This window comes from Amphiura filiformis, chromosome 20, assembly GCF_039555335.1.
Source record: "Amphiura filiformis chromosome 20, Afil_fr2py, whole genome shotgun sequence".
NCBI classification, from domain to species: Eukaryota; Metazoa; Echinodermata; class Ophiuroidea; order Amphilepidida; family Amphiuridae; genus Amphiura; species Amphiura filiformis.
Window position 1 is genome coordinate 44496002 of NC_092647.1, and position 18670 is coordinate 44514671.

General features: G+C 37.7%; 1 long non-coding RNA gene across 1 annotated transcript in view; it reads right to left on the reverse strand.

Annotated features, from left to right (window-relative positions):
• Nucleotides 1–18670, reverse strand: part of LOC140141787 (uncharacterized) — a 32386-nt gene extending 13716 nt beyond the window's left edge. Inside the window, exon 1 of the long non-coding RNA XR_011857452.1 lies at nt 18372–18670. This is a non-coding gene — a long non-coding RNA (uncharacterized lncRNA). The remainder of the gene's footprint in view (nt 1–18371) is intronic.

Here is an 18670-nt window from a genome sequence, read left to right on the forward strand (position 1 = left end):
ATTTTGATGTATAGTACCATTTTTCAAAAAATTTTATGCTTTATTAAATTTTTCCGCCCTTTTTTTATTTAATAATTCTTTTTGCCGCCCCTTCGTTTTTGTCGCCCTGTTTTTGCCGCCTTCATCTTCCGTCGCCCTTCATTTTGGCCGCCCCTGCTTGAACCCCGGGGTGTTTAAACATAAACATTGTGTTTATATTTGATTTTTTCTTTCCTAATTGTTGAACAGTATGGACTCATATATTATGTCGAGTACATGGATTTGGCACCATTATTTTGTTGTGCAAATTTATTCCTTCTTTTTTCCCTGTTATTTGCATTGATGGTTCATCTGCTTTTCAATATAACATTTCAGGTCATCTAAAAGTAGAACAATTAGTAGCAGTACTGTAATATCTGTAACATAGACGTCCTCCTGCTGTGAGTCAATTGGGTGCAAATGTGTGTTGATGAGGGCTGGCTACAACTCTGATATGGTTATACATTGTATGCACCGTGCAACATCATAATATGGACCTATCAAAATATGATATTTTGCCATACACTGATTAGGGGCCATTATGCCCCCTCAAGTAAAAGTTTATAGAGTTTGGAAAAATATTTGGACAATCCTTAGTGATCAACAAGATTTCATTGTAGACAACTGCAAGGGGAAAGAAACAACTTGAATAAAAGGAAAGAGAGGCCGCAAGATCTATATTCTAGTTGGAATGTATTGGCAACTTTGCAAGAAATAGCACAGCGCTAGACTCAGGCCATGTTGTGTCCTTAATTGGCTGGCGTAATAAGCGTTCCCAATGCACCACGTTATACACGGCTTGAGGGCAACACTGGTTGCTTTCAGTGGAATTGTGTGCGGATTGTCAATGTCCGCATTTTGATCTCAAAGTTCTTGTGATGCCCCAGAGTACCACCTTTGATCATCCATACATAGTAGTTTATTTGATTGTGTGCTGAGTCAACAATGTAGTAGATTGATGACGGTAAATGGCACGTTTATCTCAGCAATTTGCATCCCAAGTGGGAAATGAATGTGCATTCTCCATGTCTTGTTGTGATCAATATGTGTGCCAATCTCACTCTGTATGTCTGCAATTGTTTCATTGCTTCTCTGTATGAAGCAGTGGTGTTTGGAGAATACCTCTTTGAAGACTGGCGATATCCATGGTGACAATTGTTTTTGATGCTTTAACATTTCTCTGACAGACTATACAGACTATATTAATAGTCAAAGTCCACATGCATTGTATGCTGTGAATTCTCGCATATATTCATGAGGGCCGATTGTTCGATCATAACATGTCTAACAACCATGCCAGCGTTAGCCTTGACAGAATGTGTTTGATAAGAGGAGGAGGAGAACCCACAGGATAAAAATATACCTGCATAACATGCAGGGATAAAAAGAATAGAAAAAATAGAAAACAGTATGTGTATTACAATTCTTGTAAATCTGAATATAAAGATATAATATGTGGAGTACCTCAAGGCTCCATCCTAGGCCCATTATTGTTCATTTTGTATGTTAATGATATCATAAATACTTCCACCATTCTAAAATTTGTCTTGTTTGCCGATGATACTACTATAACTTATTCACATAAGGACATTGTGTCCAAATACGATCTTATCAACAATGAATTAAAGGAAGTTAATAATTGGTTTAAGGCTAATAAGCTATCAGTGAATGCAAGCAAGACTAATTATATGGTGCTTGGTACAAATCACAAAACATCACGCGTATTGTACAATGTTACTAATAATATTATATTAGATAATGTAATCCTGGAAAGGTTGAATAAGACCAAATTTCTTGGAGTGACAATTGATGAGAATCTAACTTGGAAATTTCATATTACCAACATCTCAAAGAATATATCTAGAGGTGTTGGTGTAATAAACCAACTGAAACATTTTGTTCCCGAGCGAATAATGTATTCACTATATTGTACTTTAATACTTCCTTACATAAACTACGGTATCTTAGCATGGGGAAATACTTGTCACAAATATTTGGAAAAGATTTTCAAACTTCAAAAAAAGCCCTTAGAATGATATCGAATAGTCACTTTTTAAGTCACTCAGCCCCTATTTTCAAGAATTACAATTTGCTTAATGTTTATGATAGTTATGATCTCGAACTAAGCACTTTCATGTACAAGTATAATACCAATCTGTTACCAAAGGCCTTCAATAGTTATTTCGTTGAGCAGAGGAATCACCTCAGGTATCACACAAGAAACGCTGAAGTCTTACAAAAACAGAGTTTGCTAACAAAACAATAAGAACCGCCGGACCAAGAAAATGGCATTCGATCGACAGATGCGCCAAAACGGCTACATCAGTAAAACTCTTTAGATCCCAAATTAAAACAAACCTTATGGAAATGTACACTTAATACCTCTTAGTTTTGATTTACTTATTTTTATTTTTCTCCTTTTAAAACAAAAATCGATTAAAATTAACTGATCTCTTAGCATTTATACTATATTCACAAAATGTCAGCTTTCTTTTGCGATATCACGTGAGCATATGTTATGAAATCTTGTCTTAAACTTATATTCTGCATGTTCTTTATTCATCATTTTTTTTCCTGCTTAGTTCGTTCTACATGAATGTATGGAAGAGGGTGGGGGGGTGGGGGTGTTTGTATGTATGTAATTGTATTTTATTAGACAAATTAAGAAACTTAGGCTAAGGTTAAGGGGGTGTTTGTTCAGGCCTTTTTGGCCTTCTGAGCATCTCCTCATTCAAATGTGTTGTTTTGCTGTTATTGTATTGTTGTATTTTGAATGAAATAAAGATTTGATTGATTGATTGATTTCGCAAAATTGAGTAAAAATTGAATACATTAAAAACATAGCAGGTGCTACTTCTGATAGCTTGAAAGTTGCACCCATTTTGAGATTTTTTCATCTCTAAAACTAAAAAAACCAGAAAGTGTGTCCCTCTGGAGGTTGAGTCAAACGAGAGAGAAAAAGATAAAGAATACAATATACAGGGAAAAGGAAACCAGGGTTCTACTCCCTAAAAGCAGATTGAACCACATAGCTCAGTCCAGCTTTGCAGTGCAACAACCGCTGTAGTTCTTTTGGTCTGAAAACAAATTAACTCTAAATTAGCTGAATAATTGTCATAGCTACGTCATTCTAACAAGTTGTCAATTGTAAACATATTTACCTTGAATAAATCCAATAAAGCCATTGAACTTGTCATGAAATATCTTAATTGATTTCAAGTATTTCTTAGAATCCTTAATGTGACAGGAAGACAAGGGTAGAGCATGACATGCCTGAATAACGTGTTGCAATCCATTACATGCGTAAACTGACTACCTGTATTATTTCTATAATACATTTTGTACTTTTAAACTTAAACAACACTTGTTGGTAACATGATATGATTGTTTTGTGGGGTTTTTTTTTATTATAAATAAGTTTAATACAAAGCATTGGTTTTATACAATACAAAGCCCACATTCCAATGATGATTTAATTTATAACTAATCAAATTATTTATTTATTTAATATTTATACAGGGTTACCATCTGTTGTTACAGGCACTTGTGTCATAAAAGACAATGTACACAACAATCAGGATATATCACTATCAGAGCCTTTGTATCAGGGCACAGAATTAGAATTCCCAATTTCTTATCTCAACCCAGGCCAAGGGCTTAGAACAAATCGTAAAATTGATTTATTGGGAGTGGCCTTTCTTTTCTTTGCTGGTTTTCTTCAATTCATCTGTTTCTTTCTTTTCTCTTCAAATGCCCAACATGCTTAAAATTAGCTTTGTAACTTTAGCCTGGCCCCATATCTGGACCTAATTATGTGTCCACCCAGACCACTCATGCAATGTGCTATCAGCAGTAGATAGCAGCACATACACACCCGTGAATTACAAATACTTCCGAGGACCTGAAAAAAATGACAGAAGTCCAAATGTGTGTGTGTCCTCGGTGTGTCGGTGGGTTGTTATGTCAAGTGCTCAAGAGGTCGGTAATACCGAATAAATTCGATTCCGGCTAACACTATGAGGACATTAAGCTATAGAGGGGGTAGTAGGGTATAATACCTCATTTTTCACCGTTTAACAAGGTTTGCGTAGCGAGGACGCGTATTTAGGTCCTCTGTAAAAAAATTTCCTCTGTGTGTCGGTGTGTTGTTATGTCAGAGTCCTCGGAAGTATTTGTAATGCAAACGCACACCCACCCACCTAGTGTGCTATCAGTGGTAGATAGCAACATACGCTTTGTCATGCAATGTGCTATGTACATGTATCAGAAGTAGATGGAAACACACCCCCACACATGTAGATTGCTATCAGGGTAGATAGCAACACACTAAGCCGTCGTATTGTGCTATCAGGGGTAGATAGCAAAACACACTGGGCCATGCATATTGTGCTATCACTGGTAGATAGCAACACACACTGGGCCATGCATATTGTGCTATCAGGGGTAGATAGCAACACACACTGTACCATGCATATTGTGCTATCAGGGATAGATAGCATCACACACTCGGCCATGCATATTGTGCTATCAGGGGTAGATAGCAACACACACTCGACCATGCATATTGTGCTATCAGGGATAGATAGCAACACACACTCGGCCGTGCATATTGTGCTATCAGGGGTAGATAGCAACACACACTCTGCCATGCATATTGTGCTATCAGGGGTAGATAACAACACACACTCTGCCATGCATATTGTGCTGTCAGGGGCAGATAGCAACACACACTCTGCCATGCATATTGTGCTATCAGGGTAGATAGCAACACACACTCGGTCATGCATATTGTGCTATCAGAGGTAGATAGCAACACACACTCTGCCATGCATATTGTGCTATCAGGGGTAGATAGCAACACACACTCGGCCATGTATATTGTGCTATCAGGGGTAGATAGCAACACACACTCTGCCATGCATATTGTGCTATCATGGGCAGATAGCAACACACACTCTGCCATGCATATTGTGCTATCAGGGGTAGATAGCAACACACACTCGGCCATGCATATTGTGCTATCAGGGGTAGATAGCAACACACACTCACCCCTGCATATTGTGCTATCAGGGGTAGACAGCAACACACACTCGGCCATGCATATCGTGCTATCAGGGGTAGATAGCAACACACACTCGGCCATGCATATTGTGCTATCAGGGGTAGATAGCAACACACACTCAGCCGTGCATGTTGTGCTAGCAGGGGTAGACAGCAACACACACTCGGCCATGCATATCGTGCTATCAGGGGTAGATAGCAACACACACTCGGCCATGCATATTGTGCTATCAGGGGTAGATGGCAACACACACTGTACCAGGCATATTGTGCTATCAGGGGTAGATAGCAACACACACTCGGCCATGCATTGTGCTATCCGGGGTAGATAGCAACACTCACTCAGCCATGCATACTGTGCTATCAGGGGTAGATAGCAACACATACTCTGCCATGCATATTGTGCTATCAGGGGTAGATACATGTAGCAACACGCACTTGGCCATGCATATTGTGCTATCAGGGGTAGATAGCAACACACACTCTGCCATGCATATTGTGCTATCAGGGGTAGATTGCAACACACACTCGGTCATGCATATTGTGCTATCAGGTAGATTCTAACACACACTCGCGCCATGCATATTGTGCTGTCAGGGGTAGATAACAACACACACTCGGCCATGCATATTGTGCTATCAGGGGTAGATAGCAATATACACCAGGCCATGCATACTATGCTATCATCAGGGATAGCAACACACTATTATATCATGATAGAAACAGAGTGCAAAATGTATTTTAACTCACCATACACATTGAAATATATATGCCACCAGGAATGAGATATTAAATGTGTGCACAATCCACTAAAGTGCATTGTTATTGGGCTTTAGAGGATCAAATTATGCACATTAAATATCACATTACTCCAATACACACTTCAGCACTACATTTAATACCTACATTTACCTAGTCCCTAAGACATAGTTCTGGAGTTCATTCAACCATCTTGTCAGTAACCTGTCTCTTAAAGAGGTTGGCTTCTACATGAACAACTTTGCACATTTTTGTTCTGCTTATTTGTCTGCACGGCCATTGATAAATCTCTAGTTATTATTCACACTTGTCTGATCCAAGTGTGAACTTTATCCTCCTTGTACACTCAAGTGATATGTAGTATGATCTAACAACCTTTTTTGTACAGTTAAGTCGTAACAAATAGATCACAAGTAACATTCTGTGACCTTTAGAATGTTACACATTTTGCAACATTTGGAATGTTACACCTTGTGATCGATGGTCCAGCTAGAGGCTCCAGCCTAGTTTGAGAAACTCAGAAGCTCGCTTCATATCTTTACACTTTTGGTTTATTGCTTACATTGTAGGTTTCGAGTTGGAGCAGTTGGTAAAAATGGAAAGTCTACTGCAAATAAAAGCTCTAAGAATAAAAAAACCCTCTTAATTATGCATGTTTGTTCAAAACAATAAGATAACAGCTTCACATTCAAAAAGCTTGCCTATTGATGAATCCTCAATATTATCGTTCTGAATACCACATGTAGGTCAAAGTTTGATGGGAGCTACATTCAAACACCATTTGGTAACATTTCCCTTTCCTTCCAAGCCAGTATTTCACATGAAATGTCCTGAATTAATTGTCCTCATCTGGCTTGACGAGTATGTGTGAGTTTAACAATCTGAAGGTAGATTGATGTCCAGAATCAAAAGACCTCAAATACTTAACAGGAGTACATAGTATATAAATTCACAATGACTGTTTCAGTACATATAGTTCTCCAAATATTACTTGAGGAATTATTTAACAATCTTGGTTATATGCACTCAATATCAGCATGTAAAAGGATACCAAATCAGACAGGTGTTTTGCCTTGAAACTAGGGTACATTGCACATGAACTGATCTGCCAAATTCATCATTACCTTTTTTATGTCTGAATAACTATTGTTTTCTTGATATTTGCCCTACATCGGTGAGCTTTGAAAATTAGAAGGATATGCGCCATTTATCTTTGTTGGAATAACAATTATGATATCTGCCCTACTTTGGTTTAGAATTGTAAGGAAATATGCCACGTTTGTTAGCCTTGTATTACTGTTGTGCCCCACATTTGTCATTGATCAGTAATTTTATTTTAGTGGTCTTTTGTGTCACCACTACTGATTTATTTATCAAAGATGATGTTCCACATGACATAATGGTTCAAAGAATTGTTATTGCAATGTTGTTATAATATCAAACTAAAAGGAAGAGATTTGATAATGACTAAGTTGATCCTAAAATGTCTTCTTCGAATCTTTTGACACCAACTTGCAGAGAACCTGCAGTGATCAAAACCCGGGTACCTGGGTTCCAACCTGTTGATTTCCTACCAGAGCCTGAATTCCCTTAGCAGGCTACCTGAAGCGAAGATTACAAAAACTTGCTGTAGTTCTGAAAGCTTGCATGACAAGTTCAATGGTTTTGATGAGTTGGTCCCTAGCTACAAAATTCAATTCTAAGAGGCCAGAATTCATTTCGGGGATAACTAAACTATAATTTATTAGAGATCAAGCGATGTCAAACAATATCGCTACAAGCTGTTGTTTACTTTAAACATTTTGCAGATATAAATTTTCACTAAATACCATTGCTACTCACTCACAATTGTTTGGAAACAATTTATAAAAAAAATTGAGTGCAAATTTCTCGCTTTACATTTGAAAGAATGACATGATTTCTATCTATTGTGTTGCAGATTATAATTGCATATTATTGTTTCAAATTAATTTTGCATAGCGTTCTTCCTTTCTACAATTCTTTTGCTCATTCCATGAGCCTCAACAAGAAAAAGCCTTACAAGCTATATGTACATACAAGACTCACACATGAGCCATAAACCTACGCAGTACGCACCATGCATGAATGATGAACTTAATTGTTTTGTAAGTCTTGCTTACTGATTGCATATGCTTACCTTACATGTAGGTCTACACTACAGACATAACCCTATCTACACCAGAATTGGTAAACATCTCAAATGACCAAGCAAACTAATAAAACAACCAACATATAATCTCTAGTCTGTCCAGCTGGAAACTACCAAATCAGGTCACTCACTGCCCGCTGCAGCAGTGTCCAGTTTAACTTCAGTGTCTAGTGACATGCACATTGATAATTAAAAAAGTAGAGGCAGATTGTTTTAACCTGAAGGTTGACCTTTTTTCATATTTTTAGTTTGTTTTAAAATCAATGGTGAACCCATCTTCCTAGAAATGAGATGGATATTGGCAAGGGGAAGTCACAGATAGCAGGAATAGTTTAGAAACTCATGTCATTCCCCATGGGCAAGTTTCGACACTTTTCACCAACCCCCTTACATCAACTTTCAACTTGATGTTATAATTACGCATTCAGTTTGGAAATGCCCACTCACAGATGGGTCTGCCAGCAGGCTGGATTGAATCTTTTTCAGTGAACAAGATCAACCAACATGTACAACATGATCTATGGTCTGCAGAACCGCAACATTTCAAAGTGCTAAAATCACAATACTAGAAAACATTAAAGGGAATGATCAAATGCAAATCACTTATAAATCGCAATATTACTGCAACAATAAACATCTATCTGGTATTTCTAAGCTGTGAACCAGTATCTTAGCTGACCTTTTTAGTAGACTTGCAAAACAAGGCCATAGCAAGACATGTTTGAACTCTTTGAACCCCAATGGGCTGTTAGAGGTCTGGTAAATGTTTTTAAAGTCAAATTAGGACAGGCATTTTTATTCAAATGATTGGCAAACCTCAACTTCTAGCTGATACTGAAACGCTCAACGATATGTCCCACATTTAATTCATTCTCAGGAATTCACGTCTTGTTAAAATTGTAAATGTCTGTCTTCCCAACAACAGGAGAGGGCAGTATGACACCTTAACATGCATTGACTACAAGATACTACAATTTATTGCAATAATTTTTTGTTATTTAAATATGAACTAAAATAATTTCTTTTTTATTTTACATTTTAAAACACAACATGCACACTTTTTAATAGCAAGAAAACTTAATAAATTATTAAAAAGTTTATTAGTCCTCACTCAAAATTAATTTTACTTCTTGTACACATACATTCCTTAACCAAGTGAAGATCTCTGAAGTTTGGAGCACATTCTTTATATATTCAGTCTAATTCAGATGTTTTAAATACAGAAGGTTCGGAAGATTTTTAATATTCAGGGGGGGGGCAAAATGTTGGGCCTGCTCCGGTACGCAAAATGCTGAAGGGATGGGTGCGGGAGAGGGTGTCCCCCTCAAACGCGAAGTGCAGAAGCCTTTGAAATGCATTAATTTTTACATTACATAAAAAGCAATTAAGCAAAAAGTACAATAAATATTGTAAGAAGAAGAGTTCAGACACATAGCTGATCATTACTAAAAACGTTTAAATCAGGCCTGTAAAACCTTCAGTAGACAGCCATGTCAACTATGTTCCAAGAAAACAAGTATCATCCCAGCAAACACAAAAACGTTTAAAAAAAATTAAAATGTTTTAAACAGGTCATATATATATTGGGTTTTGGTTTCAGTAAAAAAAATCAGGTCATGATGCTTTAAATACTTTTCATTTAAAATAAAAAATACACACACCTAAAAAAAACTAGCCAGAGTTTCTGACCATGGCCTAGCGTACCTATCCTAGAAATCTGTCAATCCGCCTACATGTAGATACAATCAAGAGACACAGCATCCACCAGAAGTACTGACATACATTGCAAAGTATCACATGGAGGCAAAAAATATAAAATCAAGAAAAATCTATCCATAATGGCAATTTTGCACTAAAGATCTACATGTAGAGAGACCATTGTCTTTGTTTGTTTAGAATGTATTCAGTCCCTCATTTCAAATATTTAGTTTTGGTTTCTCTTTTGTTCAGAAACCAAAAATCAAGGGATTAAAAAGTAGAGCTGATCTGGTTTGCAATCATAACACTATTATGCTGGAAGGACACAGTATAGGGTATATAACCAGAAGTATACAATAGCCTATTGTGCTAACATAATTATTATCATGATTGATATCGAAATCTATCCCATGGACGACAGTTGATGCTCTCTGTCGAAGGTAGGCATGGTAGGTGGCATATTACACTGACGAGTTCTAGGCCTAGAAATCATATACATGCTGGCGTATATTGAAGGATGGGGGCGGGGTGGGGGGTTTGTTTGTTTGTATGAAACATAAACGATGCATGGAGATGATTTGATTATGAATGAGTTTATTATCCCCGGGAAGCACAACCCATACCTCTTTAAGAGGGGTATCCCCTCCCTATAACCACCTCTTCCCTAAATTACCCCTTTCCCCCTCCTCCTCCCCTACATTCGATATCTTCATCTCGAGCTCTCCTCCCCTTCTCTTTCACTTCCAATGCTCTCTCTCATCTGTTTCTCTCTCTCTCCCGGCCCATATCCCCTTGCCCTCCAACCACCCCCACCACACACACACACACATCCCACACAATCTCTTTTCCCCTCTATCTTCTACTTTTTGCAGTAAAATTGCTTCAGTAAAAGTCATTAGGTTATTAGAGGTCATATAATGGCCTTCCATCGATTCTGGTACATGGGATTAAGGACATGAATCGATTTTGTTTATAAGCGCCTATACAATTACAATAGTGACCCTTTTGTAATGTCGAATGCAAATATTTCGATGGTCTATATTTTTCACAGGTGAATTAGCCTAGACTTATTCGGTTTTGTAAACCACTCTTTCAATGTAGATTACCATGCTCGATTTCTCTCCTCGTGAATATTGCACTGCACGAAATTTAAACATTTCTTTTGTATACTTAGAGTAGGTAACTTCAAATCAAATAATTTTACGATCCACACCACTTATAAGAAACTGAAACCAAAACCAAAACTGACTGACACAAATGTTCGGTTTTAAACAAAAGGTAGAAACAATGAGTTTGATATCTTATGATTCAAGTGGTTAGGCAGGACAATAGGAAACCATGTGACCAAAACCAAAACCAAAACTATATATTTGAAATGAGGCAATGTACAATGGTGCATTTTGTTGTTGAAATGTTGAAACAAGTTGTCTGCAAAAAGTGGCCCAATTTCAAACAAGGCACTGTCAGTTTTCTGAGCCACAACAATCAATGTGGTCTTCAAGTAGCCCAATTGGGTGGTTTTGCCACAGCCATGGCAACACTAGGGCCAGTCCACCTGCTCAGGTTAGGGAAATGTGGTCCCCTCAACACTTGCTTGTATTGAGGTCAATATGTATTGAACAATCTTTATCCTGCTTCTTGTCCCCCTGAATGATGCAAACAGTGACACGGCTATTAAATTATCCCGTAACAGTATAACGCTAACAGCAATATTGTATTTAATTTTAGTCACCATAGATAGCAATTTTACGCCTTCTTTCAATAAGTCAATATTGTCGCCATACTTGGCTCTTAGATAAAAGGTCATCGTCATAGAGGCACATCTTTTAAATATTTGCAACTTCCGTATCAAGTGTTTTCCCCAGAACTCCTACAGGGGACTTTGAAAGCACTTCATATACTCAAAACACAGTATTTCGAACTTGACAGTTAATGCTATTTTCGCTCTCAGCTAACTTTTGACCCATTTTTTGTGCATCAAATTTGAGATAAAATCTGTCAAAATAGGTTCAAAAGTCAATAAATCTTTCCAAGATGCTTGTGACTAAGAGTGGAATTTTTTGTTTAGCCCGAGGAGAGAGAAGACATTTTTAGGTTGAAATACCGGCTGGAGTGTGGTTAGGAGACATGAAAGACGGTTAAATATGGGATGGGATGGCGCTGATGTTCAAATTCATGTTCAATCTATTTTCTTAGTACTTTATTCAACTGGGCATAACAGGGTAAATGTCAGAACTGCTTAAACTTTAGTTTCACTCTACAGATAGTGTGGCCTAAGAGATAGAATTTCTGCAAGAACATCAGAATCAATTCTTGCAAATATTTTTGATGGATCATGTGCAGGTAGGAACTTTCTTGACAGTGAGAACTGTTTTATAATTGAATTTTACCGTGCATATCTTTAAAAGTAACAAACTTGTTTATTACTGTGAAGGAAGTAGTGCACAGAACAGCATAGAAGGTATCTTACCCTTCCCAAAATCCTTTGCAACATGATGCAGCAGCATCACCTCATTACATCAAATGACACTTCTTATAACTTCTATTAAACATTGTTCCCTTTGTTTTCATGTTGAGAATAGACTGGCTAAATATGGGTCGATAGTCAAGAAATCTGTACAAATTTTGCAAAATCTGGGTGTGCTCTGTTCATTCATATACCTGTACTTTTTGTCACTATCGACCCATGTTGCACAAGATAGCAAATCAGTTCAGAATTTGAAATAAAATGAAAGAAATGCATTGTAGGAAGTATAAAATATCTCAAAGCTCACAAGAAATTTAAAACAAATGCGAAATGTGATTTTTTTTTTTCTATTCCCGACACTTTTTTCATGGTATTTTGAGAAAAAAGTCTGATTTTCGCCAATTTTTTCTGGAAAAACCTAAAAAAATTTTTTTTGAAATAAAAAAAATTCCGCATTTCTTTTTGTCAAATCATGCGATTTTACAAACGCGCGCGCAAGCTTTGACACAAACCTTTTTTTTTTTGCCTTATCAGTTCTGCTTGTTGTTATAATTGGTTAAACAACAGCAATAGTTGAACAACTATAGAGGGAGTAAGACACAAAATATTTGTGGAATTTAGGAAGCGACTACCGTATTGTTTGTAATAAACGCTCCCCCTCTAATAAACGCCCCCCTCCATAATATTTTTTGGATGCTTCAAATGGTAATTTACATGTGACACAATCTGCTCAATGGGGGCTAAAGGAGGCATTTTTGAAAATTGAGTTACCGTACTATAATTATTACCTTAAATACAAACAATACCCTAACATGTAACACCAAAGGTCTATCATACTTGGTTCGAAAATTCTGTAGACCCTCAATCGGGTCCATGGAGAATGACTGGTAATTGTTACAATAGCATTAAAATCAACCCAATACATGGACCATCCCAGTCTGTAAGCAATTTGCCTTCCAGCTCCCAGCATTTTGTGGGAGTTCACTTACCCATCCTGGGTCAGGCGCACTTTCTACATACCACGTCCGTGTTCTCACTACACCGGGCACTACATTAACGTTGTGTCAGCGACTAAAACAATGATATTGTATCCGACCAATCAACGCAGCTTGGCAGCGGGGATATTTGAAGAGGCTTCCTAGCTAAATAATGTGCAAACATTTGCAAACCGCACGCGATAATATTATACGCAATATGGACAATATGCCTAAGTCCGAGTCGAGTGGTTGCCTTTTATTATTGCGCGTACCATGGGTCTATCAGACGCATGCCAGTTGAGCTCAATACCTCTCAGTTGTTGACAAGTGTCCCATCCGATCTTGCGTCACATCCCACGGCATAGCTTTGTGCTACCATATTTGAATTGAAACTGGGGCGGGGCGTTCGTAATTGACATCGGAATCACCGTGCTTCGTTGAACGATTATTTGGAAGGGAGATCTCCAACAGATTGGACCAGTCGAGGAATCAGCGCTCAATGGACTTTCGCGTTCACTTATAATACGAGTACATTTCTATATTGCTGCATGGTCGACTGTGTGTGTAATCAGTGGCGTCGATTTGTGGATGAAGAGGAATGGATTTTTGGCATTGAGGAAAATAAAGGGGGGGTTGCAGGACTTCGGCATTTTTTTCATAGGGTAATTTATGTAATTATTTACATGAACTGTACATTATCCAGAGATGGAACCGAACCGAGACTGGGGGCCAGTCTAAACACTCTGAAGCTTTGTGATGTGTAATTTGTTAAATGTATTTTATTGTTTTTTTACTCCATATTTTTGCCTTTATCTTAATTTCAAATTTGTCGCCTTTGGCCTCATAAACAAAATTATTTTGCCTGTGATGATATTTTTGCCAGTTCCATTTCATCAACTAAAGTGGATGTACATCAACTTTCAAAATGCCAAGTAGAGAAAAGAAATTATTTTGACCCCTGGCAGTTCTGCACGCCACATAGTATAGCTTGCTGCAGGACCTTTTCCGCACTTTTAAGAAACATGTATGTAGGCCTACATAATACAAAAATTTACATGCTCAATAGAAACAGAATTCAGCTGGAAACTTGAATATTATGATCATTGCATACAGCTAGCCTTGATTCAAGGCTTCTTCCTTTTCCTCCATTTCTGTCTTTTATTTTAAAGAAACAGTGAGTCTACAATGCACCGCAAACCGAAGGCGAGCATCCATGCAAGTATTTGTACAGGCTACTAGTATGTAATAGAATTCCAATATTGACCAACTACTAATTTACTATACATGTAGGCCTGAATTTTATTAACTAGTTTACATTTTTTGTAAACCAAACACTGTTATTCAACACAAACACATACGTGCAATTGTGCATGTCTTCATTGAGCAAAGCCAAGGTCAGCGATATACTACCCCGACCCACAGACCAGTGTTCGAATTAAGGAAAAATAAATGGTTGTCCCACGGACAACCAGGTTACAATTTCTGGTTGTCCTTCTAAGTTTTTGGTTGTCTGTACGTATATAGGTCCGCTTTGGCTACAGATTTATGGTTGTCCGGCGGACAACCGAATCAGTATTTTTGGTTGTCCGGCGACTTTTTTAGTTGCCCCGGGCGAACGGACAACCAAAATTTCGAACGCTGCCACAGACCCTATACCCGACCTTCACCCTGGAGCTAGTGCTGGCTGCTACATGTATGTAAGTGCTTGGCTCCACAGGGGAATATTTGCCCCCCCCCACTAGTATAAGAGGCATAATGCTCTGTCCTTCATCTGACAAGTGATCCCCACTGGCCTGCCATTTGAAATTATTTTCTGGCATTTACATGACATCAAACAATTGTCCAAATTGAGGCAGTGCATTGGCATACTGGCTAAAATTTACAATGGGGGGGAGGGCAAAACAGTCCTGCTGAGTGCTGACCCACTGGCAAAATAACTTCACTGTGATAAATGTGCACAAAGCATGCCAAAATGGACAACAGATCATCCTAAATCGTAAATGTGTTTAGTGAAACTTACAAATCTGGATTTTGGTTTTATGTAGGCCTATTATATTATCATACATGTATTTCTTTGCTCCCCAAAGCCACATTTCCGGATATGAATCCTGAATAGTTGCATCTTGGTACAACGCTGAAAATACAAACCTGGTACCATACAATGTACAACCTTGCAGAATTCAACCCCAGGTGGAATTTCATTCAAAAATGATTTGTACATGTATACAGAAGGCACTAGGCCCCTCTGCCCATTTCAAATCTGAATCTGACACTTCCCAGAATGGAACAAACATGAGCTGCATGTTTGTAATTCTAGCAATTTAATGACTAATATAATCATGATCCTACAGGAAAAGGGTTTAAGGCTAGGTAATCCTAGTTAATTTTGTGACCCCAACCCAGTTATGTACCGGTAGGCTCTTGTCGAAAAAGATGGCTCCCTTCAACAAGTGAGAAACTGGCAATTTAACAAATTTTTAACATGGTTTGCTAATGCTATATAAATTTCTGATCCTTGGTTGTTGATCACTGCACCCCATCATAATCACATGACACATTCGTATTTTTAGTGTTAAAACAGACTTAGCTTGTCTCTGATTGGCTGCTGAGGTGATCTGCTGTTGCCAAGTAGACAAATATGAATGCCGTATAGTGTTGTTAGCTCTGATTTGTCAACATCACGGTAGTACACGCTCGTCAAAGGTTTAGAGCAAAATATTATATGATGCTGTATTTCTGTACGGCAGTGTTGATGGGCGATACTTTGAGACAAAAACCATTGCTTGGTTCCATTTTTATTATATACTCAATGGGCCATATTTTATGGGACTCAAGTCTCACAGGTGTTAAAAGATGCCCTTATTTGTCATAATGTCATCTAAAACTTTACAAGGCTTAGATTTTAGTACTCTTGCATGATTGCTAGTGCTACTCTTGGTCTTGCATGTTGCATGATTGCTTCAAAATTGCCCTGCCCTGGATCCAGGAATCAGGAAAGCTATACGTATTATAGTCCTGCCAGCAAGACTTTACAACAGTCTTTATCATAAACATAATGACATCTACTGACCTAGGTATGACGAGTTAGGCCAAGTAAAAATAAGAATAAGTTTCTCGTCCGGATTTTTGAAAATTTGGAGGATGAGGGGCTCTTTATTTTCTATTTTTTATTGGAAAATGACGCTAAATACCTGTATTTGGCACCATATTTTGGGTATTCAACATACAGATTGATATCTGAGAAAAAGGAGGAGGCCCTTTTTATTCTATTGTTTTGAGAGGTAGGCCCCTCTAGTGTCGATCACAAAACTCTTCTGACATGATGTATTATTCATTTACAAAACCGTAAAATAAGTTTCAACTTCTGAAACATCTTTTTCAACAAGTTATTAACTGAAAGTTTACAAAATAAAAAGAAATTTGAAAAATCTTCAAAAAAGGAGGAGGGCGCGGACGAGAAACATGTATTTTATTATAGAACTGCCCGTGACATGACACATGTACTTGCAAATTGCGCTTGCTATACACAGTAGGCCTACAGGTGAGCAATGAATATTATAGAGAGGTCAAACAGGTTGTAATGTTAATTTAATATATTGTCAATATTAATATTTTGCCATAATGAAAATAATTAACACTGAAGATACGATACGGTACCCTAGATGGAACCTGCTACAACTTGAGAACAATTCCTCAAACGTTTGAAATTTGTAGTTACCAGTACAAGTACAACTACTGTGTCTTGATACATGTATGTCACTGTCACAATGTCTGATGTTATTGCAAAATTTGCCGGTTACTCATCTGCCTAGATATTTTCACAATCACATGCATCCTGCACGGACATGCGGACATCCTGCAAGCATGATGATTTCATGATTTTAGTGCTCTTGCATGATTTCTAGTGCTACTCTTGCATGTTGCATGATTGCTTCAAAATTGCCCTGCCCTGGATCCAGGTAGGAGTCCCAGGGGGGCCACTCATACATAAAAGTTGTAAGCATGCGTGTGAATGCACTTCAGAAAAGCACCCTTAACAAGGACAACCATTGTGTCTTCAAAATGACCCTTAACAAGGATAAATGGTTTGTTAACCATACCCTTAACAAGGTCAAAGTTACAAGTGGATTAAATCCAACCCTTAGCAAGGATGCATGATCAATTTTGAAGAAAAAAGTAAAAGACATCAACTTTCAAGGTTTCTTATTTCCTTTATTATTATACTCTAATTATTAGATACTTCCTAACTGGATTTGGTAGGCGTAGCCTTAGGCCTACTCAGTTATTCAACATAATTATCGCCTGCATTATTAGGGCAGTATATTTTATTAGGCTAATGAAAGTCGATTCCCAGTTTCCCGTTACCCTACTCCGCTCAAAACAATTTGCTGGCCAAATATTTCATTATTTTGAATAAAATGTTGATTTCTAACAAACTTTAACACACAAATAAATAATTGTGGTTTTAAATATATCATAAATCACTTTCTGTTGATTTTCAGGGGTTTTCTTTGCAGTAGGAGCATGGTATATGGTTAATAATGAATTAATAATGAATACCTACTCAATTCTCTGTCCCGCACTCTTTGATCTGCTCTGATCTCATCCCGTAAAAAATATTGTGAAACTTTTGATAATAGTTGTACAATCACCTTCATGTGGTTGTAAACTACATTTGTAAACTACAAACTGTGATTTATCAAATGTATACATGGGTAGTTAGTGGTTACACATGTAACAGATGCAATAATGAAATGGTTTAAAATAATGAATAATGAATAATGAAATGGTCACCTACACAGTCATGAAAAAGTATGTAACGGGAAACTGGGAATTGACTTTCATTAGCCTTATGACAATTGTAGTAGGGGTAAGGATGTGATTAGATTTAACTACCCTTAGTACGGACACATGGTGTCAAAAATGACACCCTTATTTGCTATAATCAATGATTTTGAGACCCTTAACACGGGCCCGTGCGGGCAGTAGTTGCAGTAGAAAAAACCACCCATATTCCGCGTTTTTGTTCACACGCATGCTTACAACTTTTTATATGAGTGGCCCCCCTGGGGTAGGAGTCGGGAAAACTATTATAGCAAGCGCAATTTGCAAGTACAGGACAGGTGCATGGGTGTTTCCATTTATTTATTCTGTGAAAAAGATAAAAGAATATAGATCTTTCTACATGATATTATAGAGTACACATATGAAAACAACCTACCGAAGTGAACCCTATTCTTTACTGTTCTGTTTCTTCATCTTGTCCTTCTGTTTTTGTTCTGCATTGGTGATTTGATCTTCAGCTTTGCGTGCATCTTTCGTCCCGTGTGTCTTCTGTTCATGATCATGTAGTTTGTTGGCAACTTCACGTTTACTTCGGCCTTTTCCACTGGCGCCTGACCCACCACTTACGGGAGGATCATAGTTATAATGCTCGTATTGATCTTGTTCGTCTGACATTTTAGCTTCTGGGAAGAAAACAAACTTTTTGGATACAACTTCGTGCAAAATTTATCACGT